Here is an 11247-nt window from a genome sequence, read left to right on the forward strand (position 1 = left end):
CACCCAGGCTGTAATGTAGTGGCACAATCACAGCTCACTGCAGCCTCAGCCTCCTGGGCTCAGGTAATTTTCCCACCTCAGTCTCTTGAGTAGCTAGGACCATAGGCATGCATCACCATGCCCTGCTAATCTTTGCATTTTTTGTAGGGATGGGTTTTCACCATGTTGTGCAGGCTAAATTTTTCTTCCTTCTAAATTACCCAGTCTCTGCTATTTCTTTTATTTTCTCTTTCTTTTCTTTTCTTTCTTTCTTTTTTTTTTTTGGCCACTTCTACTAGGGTATTTGTTTTGAGGCAGGATCTCACTCTGTCACCCAGCCTGGAGTGCAGTGGTGCCATCAGAGCTCACTGCAGTCTCAACCTCATGGGCTCAAATGACCTTTCCTCACTCAGCCTCCCAAGTAGTAGCTGGGACTATGGGTGTGTACCACCATGCCCAGACAATTTTTGTCCTTTTCGTAAAGACAGGGTCTCACTCTGTTGCCCAGGCTGGTCTTGAATTCCTGGCCTCAAGTAATATTCCTGCTTTGGCTTCTCAAAGTGCTGGGATTACAGGCGTGAGCCACCGCGCCCCACCCAGACATTTCTTAAAAGAAGACGTGCAAATAGTCAATGCTTAATAGGGAAAAAGACAGTCTCTTCAATAAATGCTGTTGGGAGGCCCGATGTTATGGCTCATATCTGTAATCCCAGCACTTTAAGAGGCTGAGGTGGCGCCAGGCACCGTGGTTTATGCCTGTAATCCCAGCACCTTGGGAGGCCAAGGCGGGTGGATCACCTGAGGTCAGGAGTTCAGGACCAGCCTGGCCAACATGGTGAAACCCCATCTCTACTAAGAATACAAAAATTAGCCAGGCATGATGGCAGGCGCCTGTAATCCCAGCTACTCAGGAGGCGAAGGCAGGAGAATCACTTGAACCTGGGAGGCAGAGGCTGCAGTGAGCCCAGATTGAGCCACTGTACTCCAGCCAGGGCAACAAAGCGACCCTGCATCTAAGAAATAAATAAATAAATAAAATAAAGCCAAGACGCCCCTCAGGTTTGGTCTATCTTTGCATGCGCCCACTTCCTCCTTTGACCTTCCCTGCCGTATTTTGATGCAGTACAAAAGCTCTCACCAGAAGTTGTGCAGATGCTGGTGCAACGCTTCTTGTACAGACTGCAGAAACGTGAGCTAAATTAACTTCCTTTCTCTATAAATTACCCAGCCTCAGCCTCAGATATTCCCTGATAGCAACACAAAATGGACTAAGTCCATAGTGTCATTAAGTAGGAAAAGAAAAGCTAGCAAGAGAAATGGGCCATGTAGTGAGTAAAGGGGGATAAGTATTGATGAATTCAGTTTTGCGCATGGTACATTTTATTTGCCTGGAAGATCACCAGATGGTAGTGTTGGGGATTTGTCTGGATTCAAGAGAGGAGTTGGAGATGAAGGTATTGGGAGTTTTTAGCGTGGAAGAACTAGTTGAAGCCTTGGGCTTAGCCAGACTGATTCAAGGAGACTACGAAGATTACGTAAGAAAACTAGAAGGCTGAGATAAAAATTCTCAAGATCCCCAATATTGAACAAGCAGGCAAGAAGAGGAGGCTGCAAAAAAGAACAGAGAGGTGGGAGGTGAAAGTATCAAAAAGAAGGTGATGACCAAGAGCGTTAAATGCCCCAGGGAGAGGGGGACAACTAGGAATCCAAGGAACTGGAGGCGAGGAGCTCACAGGAGGCACTAGTGAAGCAGTTGCCATGGCATAGTGGGAGTTGGAAGCCTCATTAAAGAAAGGTTTAACTGTGAGTAAGAAGTGGGTTTTTTTTAGAGCATGGTTATGAGATTGTTATGATGTCTGTAATATAACAGATACATAATTTTTTATATAGACAATATCATATGTAAATGTGTGTTAAAGCCACATGGTAGGTGCAGCTAGCATTCTAATCAGTTGTTTATATGGGGAGCGGGAGAGAGTCAGCTAGCCTCATATCAAAAAGACTGTGTTCCAGAGGGAGTACAACCACCCCTTTAGCTATTTATACCTCCATCAACACTACTTTGCTCGTTAATGTCATAAATGACTTTTCAAAACTAATGGCTTGTAAATATCATGAAGGATATAAGAAATGGATTCTCAGTGGTGAAATTAAAAGTATTCAAGTTAAAATATTTTGGAGACACTCCCTACCTTTACTGAACAAATGATAAGAAGAGAATGAAGACTGTAGCCCACACCTGTTGAGATGACATTCAACCATAAGTCAGTAGGAATTCTGGTTGTCTGATATCAACTGTGAAAACTATAGCATCTGCCTGAAAAGAGCCTTTCATGCAGCATAGTAGTCAGAGCACTAAAAGGACAAAGAACGGTCATGAGGCTTACTATGTAGGCTCTATAAGCTACTCTGTGCCTGCTTGCTAAACAAAAATGTTTAATGCATCTGTGAGACAGAAACTTGCTCTCAAGGTTGGCGGGAGAAGGTTTTTTTACTTCATTCTAACAACTGAAGGCAACTGTTGTCTATCAAAAAATAATCGTAAAAGTTGGGTTAATAAATTTGCAAGGTCAGCTCACAATAAAAATAACGAAGAGAGATGGGGCTTTGGCAGAAGATTTTAGGGCTATCTGTCGGTGCTATTGGCTGCTTTGCTTCATCTGAGGTGTCATGGCCTTACCATCCTAAAAGGCATACCCTGTTCACATTTGATAGAAGATTGATTTTATCATTGCTTAGATGACAGACAGCAAAACTTTATAATTTATTCCCCCAAGGATGAGATCCCAGGAGTTAAAAAGTGATAGCAACAGCTGAATTACACTTTCGCAGCTGGTTAAAATGATAAATACGATGTTATGTTTATTTCACTACAATAAAAAAGTGATGGATCAAAGACCTAAGTATCAGACCTAAAATTACAAAAATCTTAGAAAATATGGGTGAAAAGCTTCATGATGTTGGTTTTGCCAATGATTTCATAGATAAGACACTAAAAGCACAGTCAACAAAAGAAAAAAAACAGGGGCTGGTCATGGTGGCTCACGCTTATAATCCCAGCACTTTCAGAGGTTGAGGCAGGTGGATCACCTGAGTTCAGGAGCTCGAGACCAGTCTGGGTAACATGGTGAAACCCCGTCCCTACTAAAAATACAAAAATTAGCCAGGCATGGTGGCGGGCGCCTATAGTCCCAGCTACTGAAGAGACTGACACATGAGAATCGCTTGAGGGCAGAGGTTGCAGTGAGCTGAGATCGTGCCACTGCACTCCTGCCTGGGCAACAGAATGAGACCCTGTTTTGCACTCCTGATTGGGTGACAGAGTGAAACCCGTCTCAAAAAGAAAAAGAAAAAATAGGTAAATTAGACTACATCAAAATTTAAAACTTCTGTGTATTGAAGTACAATCAACAGAGTGAAATGGCAACCTATGGAAATTTGGGAAGAAATATTTGCAAATCATGTATCTGATAAAGGGTTAATATTTAGAATGTATAAAGAACTGCTACAACTTAACAATAGCAACAAAACAACAACACAAACAATTTGATTAAGACATGGACAATGCTGGGCGTGGTGGTTCACACTTGTAATCCCAGCACTTGCAGAGGGAAGGCAGGAGGATCTCTTGAGTCCAGGAGTTCGAGCTCAGCCTGGGCAACATAGTGAAACTTAGACACTTTGTCTCTACAAATAAATAAAATAAAATTAGCCAGGTGTGGTAGTGCATGCCTGTAGTCCCAGCGACTTGGGAGGCTGAGGTGGGAGGTGGGAGTATTTGCTTGAGCCTGGGTTGTGGAGGCTGCAGTGAGCTGAGATCATGCCACTGGATTCCAGCCTGGGTGACAGGAAAAAAAAAGAAAAACTATATATATAATTTTGTATAGCTTCTTTGGGCAAGGTCTTGAATATGTCTTCAAATGGGCAAGGTCTTGAATATGTCTCCAAATGGGGCAAGCTCTTGAATATGTCTTCATACTTGCCCATGTCTTTATATGTCTTTATATGGGCAAGGTCTTGAGTAGACATTTCTCCAAAGAAGGTATACAAATGGCCAATAAGAACATGAAAAGATGCTCAGCAGACATCACAACTATGATATATCACCTCACACCCATTAGGATGGCTGCTATCAAAATAAAATTTAAAAAAAAAAAAAACAGAAAATAACAAGTGTTGGTGAGGATGCAGAGAAATTGGAACCCTTGTGTATTATTGGTGGGAATGTGAAATGGTGCAGTTACTGTGGGAAACAGCACGGTGCATTGTCAAAAAAATGAAACATAGAGTTACTATGTGATCCAATTCCGCTTCTGGGTATATACCCAAAATAATAGAAAGCAGGGTCTCACAGAGATATCTGAACACCCATGTTTATAGCAGTATTGTTCTCAATAGACAAAAGATAGAAATAACCCTAGGACGCATTGACAGATGAATGTGTAAACCTAACATGCTATTAACATGCAATGGAATATTACCCAGCCTTAAAAAGGAAGGAGGCCAGATGCTATGGCTCATGCTGAAATCTTAGCACTTTGGGAGGCTGTGGCTGAAGGATCACTTGAGCCCAGGAGTTGAAGACTAGGCTGGGGAATGGAGCAAGACCTTATATCAAAAATTAAATTAAAAGGAAGGAAATCTTGTCACATGCCACAATATGGATGAACCTTGAAGGCATTGTAGTAAAATAAGCCAGTCACAAAAAGGCAAACGCTACCTAAAATAGCCAAACTTACAGAAACAGAAAGTAGAATGGTGGTTGCCAGGGGCTGAGGGAAGGAGGAAGTGGGAAGTTGTTATCTAATACGCACAGAGTTTCAACTTGGCAAGATAAAAATTCTGGAGATTTGTTTTGCACAACAATGTGAAATGTATTTAACACTACTGAACTGTATACTTAAAAATGGTCAAGGTGTTAACATTTTTATGTGTATTTTACCCAATTTTTTTTTTTACAAAGTCATAGTGACAGGGAGATCCAGTAATAGAAAAATAGACATTTTCAAGTACTTGAATAAAAAGAAAATTCTTTGAAGGAAACTAAATGAAAAAAATAGGATTACACTTAACAATTTTTTAACTGAAAACATTGGGGAAAAATTGCTGCAGAGATTATTAGAGAACATTTTCTGCTCCTAATGTGTCTCTTCTGTTAACTTTCCTGGATAAGGGGATAAGGAGGCTGCCCAGTCTAGGAAATCTTGGGGTTCCACTGTCTTTAAGGCAGTGATATTGGTGTCTCTTCTGATATTTTACTTTGCAGGATGGTTCAGAGTCCAGCCGCCTCCAAGCCCTAGCAGTAAAGAAGATACATGCTGTTCAAGGAGGCTTTGCCTTGAGGCATGTGTTATAAATTACTCTTAAGAATCGAATTTCACCCTTTTCCTTAGATGTCATAAGAATGAGAATCTTAAAACCCGGAAAAATTATCAATCATCAGTAAACATGAGAATTATTTTCATTGGATCAAAAGGCAAGCTAATGATGGTTTTCTTCCAGCCCACTCTTGGACACCACAGGTTGGGCTGGCTGCCTGAACGTGCACCCGATTTTCAACTCAGAGACCCGTGCTCCAAAGGGTAAATACACAATGTCTTTGCTTTATGGATTTTCCTGTTAACAATTATAAGGGAAACAAAATGTACCAAGAGGACAATTCCAGAGGTTTCACATTTCCACAGTGTCACAGCAATGTTCCTTCTCCTGTGCAGTTACAACGCCCCCACAGCAATGGCCACAGGATCATCTCAGCCCTGTCAGTTTTCCTTGGAAGGCCCAGGTTGTCAGGTGGGCAGGCCTTATTTGTCCTTGACTTCTGCCCAACACAGGTATCAGAAGAGGGAATTTCCACAAAGAAGTTGGTCATCAAATCATGGTGAAATGTACTTCCCAGCACCAAAAGACTGGAAGGGCAAATGTATGGTGTAATCTCGTTTTGTCAAAGGAAGGAGGAAAAGGAAACGAAGAAGCAAAGAAGAAACATCATATATATGTGTATATATTTGTAGAAACTTGAAAAGTGATGTAGAAGTCGACAATCTATGATGCAGACAGTGCTTGCCTCGAGAGGAGTTTGGTGCAACGAGGACTGGCAGGGAGGTGATTAACTTTTTCTTTATGTATCTCTGTATTTTTGACTTGTTACAAGAATATATTAAATGCATTTTTACAAGTTCAATTCCATTCTGTAGCATTGTTTTATAGTGATCGGATGAAAATTATTTAACTATTTTTAACATGAACACATGCAAATCCTCCTAAAGTTAAATTTATTCACTTATTCTCTGCAAGACATACTTCTACTTTAAGCTTAGAATCAGTATCATTTATGGCTAACAGTGTGGATTCCAAAGGCAGATTTCCTGGTTGCAAATTCGGGCTCTCCCTCCTACTGGCTATATGACCTTGAGCAAAGTACAAAACCCTTCTGAGCCTTGATTTTTTAGCTTGTATAATGGAAATGATAATAGTTCTACTTCACAGGACTGTTCAGGAGATTTAATGAATCAGATACGTAGTGCATTTAGAATAGTGTCTGGCGAACTGTATGTCAGTTATTTTTAAGTTTTCTGTGTGGAGAACCTATCATTTATGAATCTAGATTATAGAAGCTGAGGCTTTTGCAATATTTGTTATTGCCATGGTGCTAAAAATCTCTGTAGTAATATACTTGTGCAAAATGCACATAAAACTGCTATGTACTATGAATTTTAAGTAACAATTATACTAAAAGCTTGAATATTTACTAGGATGTTTAAATTATACTGAAAGAAGATTTTCAGATTATAGTACATGTATAATAAATATGGAGAAAGGAAGACAGCAAGTACACCTTTACATTAAAATCAAAGCTGTCACAAGGGCTGGGTGAGATGGCTCATGTCTGTCATCCCAATACTTTGGGAGGTCAAAGTGGGGGGATCCTTTGAGCCCAGGAGTTCAAGACCAGACTGGGCAATAGAGTGAGACCCTGTCTCTACAAAAAATTTAAAAACTCGTGAGGCACAGTGGCATGCACCTGTAGTCTCAGCTACTTGAGAAGCTTGTTGGGAAATCACTTGAGCCCAGGAGGGACTGCAGTGAGCTGTGATTGCACCAGTGCACTCCAGCCTGGGCAACAGAGCAAGACCCTACTTCAAAAATAAAACAGGCCAGGCACGGTGGCTCACACCTGTAATCCCAGCACTTTGGGACGCTGAAGTGGGCAGATCACTTGAGGTCAGGAGTTCAAGACCAGCCTGGCCAATATGATGAAACCCCATCTCTACTAAAAATACAAAAAAATTAGCCAGGTTTGGGGGCAGGCGCTCATAATCCCAGCTACTCAGGAGGCTGAGGCAGGAGAATCTCTTGAACCTGGGAGGTGAAGGTTGCAGTGAGCCGAGGTCACACCATTGTGCTCCACTCCAGCCTGGGCATTGCAGTGAGACTCCATCTCAAAAAAAAAAAAATTAAACAAAACAAAACTCTGTCACAAGAAAACACCAATGGGTGCTTAAGGATTATAAATGTGTCCAGCACTTTTCTGGCTACTATGGGATGAGCCGTAGGGGATCCTGGTGGGTACAGAGATGTGGATGTGCTGAGGAGGCAATAGTGGGTAGGTTTGGTGCTACCTTCTAGAACACTTCACCACATTCATCTCCACAACTATAAGGGTGGAAACAGGCTTTTAACACAACCAGGCAAAAGACATTGCTCATAGACTTTTCTTTCCTGCATGAAGTAAACAGGTCTTTCCCCCCTAAACTTTGTTCCCAATTTTTGTGTGTTTTTTGTTTTAATTTTTTAAATTTTTAATTAATTATTTATTATTATTTTTTGTTGGTTATTCTTTCCCTTTTAGATAATGTCCTTAGGAACATGGCTTTCTCTGTCTCTCTCTGTTCTTCTTTTTTGAGACAGAATCTTGCTCTGTTGCTCAGGCTGGAGTGCAGTGGCACAATCTTGGCTCACAGAAACCTGCAGCTCCTTGGTTTATGTGATTCTCCTGTCTCAGCCTCCTGGGTAGCTGGGACTACAGGTGCCCGCCACCATGTCTGGCTAATTTTTTTTTTTTTTTTTTTAGTAGAGATGGGGTTTCACCATGTTGAACAGGCTGGTCTTGACCTCCTGACCTCAAGTGATCCACCCACCTCTGCCTCCCAAAGTGCTGGGATTACAGGTGTGAGCCACTGTGCCCAGCCACTTTTCTCTTCTTCACCCTCACCTCTTCACCATGACCTTTCCTTCATCATCCCCATGCTTGATCTTTCTGCAACATTTATCACTCCAAACAACAGGGTCAACCGCCACTGCCCCCCCTCCCCCTGATGCTCTCTTCTTCTTCTTCTTTTTTTTTTTTTTTTTTTTGAGACAGAGTCTTGCTCTGTCGCCCAGGCTGGAGTGCAGTGGCACAATCTCAGCTCACTGCAAGCTCCGCCTCCCAGGTTCACACCATTCTCCTGCCTCAGCCTCCCGAGTAGCTGGGACTACAGGCGCCCACCACCGCGCCTGGCTAATTCTTTGTATTTTTAGTAGAGGCGGGGTTTCACCATGTTAGCCAGGATGGTCTTGATCTCCTGATCTCATGATCCACCCACCTTGGCCTCCCAAAATGCTGGAATTACAGGCATGAGCCACCACGCCTGGCCCCTGATGCTCCCTTCTAAGGCACTTGCCTGAACTTATCTTCCTATTTCTCACTCCGTGCAGTGGATCTCTAGAGCCCCTCATCTTTGAACAGACGTGCTATGGACTGAATATGTCCCCTCCCAAACTTATAAGTTGGAACTTAATCATCAATGTGATCATATCAAGAGGTGGGTCATTTAGGGAGTGATTAAGCCGAGGGCAGAGCCCTCATGAATGGTATTAGTCCCCTTATAAAACACATGCAAGGGAGCTGTTTACCTCTTCTACCACGTGAGGACACAGCTAAATGGCACCATACATGAATGAGGAAACAGGCTCTTGCTAGACACTAAATCTGCTGGTACCTTGATCTTGAACTTCCCAGCCTCTGGAACCATGGGAAGTAAATTTCTATTATTTATAAACTACCCAGTGTAAAGTGTTTTGTTATAGTAGCCCAAACAGACAAGAGGCACACACAAGTTTAATCTTTTAAAAATGTTTTATTTATTTAATATTTAAATATATATACACACATTCATGTCATTTAAAACTCAAAGGTACAAAAGGGTATTCTGTGATAAGTCCCTTTTTACCCCAGTCTCTCCTGAAAGCAACTGTTATGTCTCATGTGCTCCTTCCAGAGACGTTTTATATACATATACGTATATGCCTACATATTGTATGTCTGTATATATACACATTCATGTATATAATATGCATGTGCTATTTTCCCCTTTTTTTCACATAGTAGCATCAGTACATCCTGTTAAGGATCTTACTCTTCTTAAATCACAATGTCACTCAAAGACAATCCTATATACATGCAGAAAGAACTTCCTCATTCTTTTTTTCCACTGCACAGTATTCCATTGTGTGAATGTATCATAATTGTTTAGTAAGTCTTCTATCGATCATTTAAATTGTTTCTAATCTTTTGTTTTTACAAATATGTCAAAATATAGTTCTGAGATTCCTGTTTTTCTCATTCCGTATCTCCCTGCCCGCTCTCCCCACTGACCAAACAACTCATTCAATTATGGCTTTACTGATCACCAGGCACTAGACAACTGACAACCAATTTATCTCCTGCTCTGTTCTCTTTTGTAAGCTCAAGTCTCACATTCTCAACTGCCTATAGAAGAATCTACTCCGTTAGACTAAGCATATCCAAAGTAAAAAATGATCCTCCCCTCCTACTCTGTCCTGCTTGTGCTAATTTTATCTGAGGTGCATAGCACTTATGCACAATTCCCCTCACTTATTCACACTCACTCATACTGCTGCTGTTGCCATGTTTTCAGTGTCCCCATATACAGTCCATAACCACCTACCATCCCAGAAACAAAAAACTAGAGTTGTATAGTTATGGATGAAGATAACTAAGAGCTCATCAGATTGCATGCATGAGCACCCATCTTGAAATGCCATTTGAGCACCTCACACCCATCTCATCACTGAGAACCTTCAAAAAATATTCTTGCATGTTTCATACAGATTCACTCATCTTTCATTTCCTTCAGTTTTAGAGACCTAGCCAAGCTAAGGGAATAAATCAAAATCAACTGATAACAAGGGTGAGGTTTCTCAAACGGAAACATCCTGTTAATGTGGCATAAGACCACCTACATAGGCAGTCTTCAGGTATAAGGCCATGAATCTTTAGGTATAAGGCCTAACACCTGTGGCATGTAGTGATGCAGGATTTTTCTCTTCCTTATAGTCCCATGAAATAGAAAGTTTGTTCAAGAGACGAAGTGTTCACCACAGTAGAATGTTATAACAAAGTAAATGAGAACAACAACCCTAAGGTAGGGAGGCTACTGATCACTGCTCAAGCATCTGCAGCATACTCCTGAGGGGACACATTAAGTCAGCAGAGACACATTTCCCAAAATAAACAGGGAGGGAAATATAGATGGAGGAGACATAGTGTGGAGGCTAAAGTGACTCCATCTTGGAAGCTCATCCACAATGTTGACTTCTGATTAACACTGGTCCCTGGAATGCCTCTAAGGTTTCCATTTTATCTATTGTTCTTTGTGTAAGGACATATGCCTACCATAAATCCTGCATTTTGATCAAATTATACATCTGCCTTTCTTCATGGTGTATAATCCCTGAGTCTGGGGGATAATGGTGTGGAGATCTATCTGTTTCACAGCTTCCTAAGACCAAGCTTCTGTCCCTAAGTTCCCAAATAAAATCACCTTATAACAAAGTGAGATTTGTCTGCCTCCTTCTTAATTTTCCTAGCTCCTTCTATGTTTGGGGGTCTCTTTGCCTATACAGCCTTTTCGTAAAACACACATGAAAGCAGAAAGACCCAGTGCTGGACGCCTAGAGCTAGAAACCTTAGCTCTAGGTTTTTAAGCTCTAGAGCTTATATATCTTAAATATGGTTGTCATTGTGGAAAACAATGTGTCGATTCCTCAAAGGCCTAAAAACGGAAATATCGTCTGACCCAGCAATTCTACTACTGGGTATATACCTGAAGGAATACAAATTGTCTTATTATAAAGACACACGCATGCGTATGTTCATTGCAGCACTATTCGCAATAGCAAAGATATGGAATCAACCAAAATGCCCATCAATGATAAAGAAAATGTGGTACATATACACCATGGAATACTAATGCAGCCATAAAA

Source organism: Theropithecus gelada, chromosome 17 (assembly GCF_003255815.1).
Source record: "Theropithecus gelada isolate Dixy chromosome 17, Tgel_1.0, whole genome shotgun sequence".
Taxonomy (NCBI): domain Eukaryota; kingdom Metazoa; phylum Chordata; class Mammalia; order Primates; family Cercopithecidae; genus Theropithecus; species Theropithecus gelada.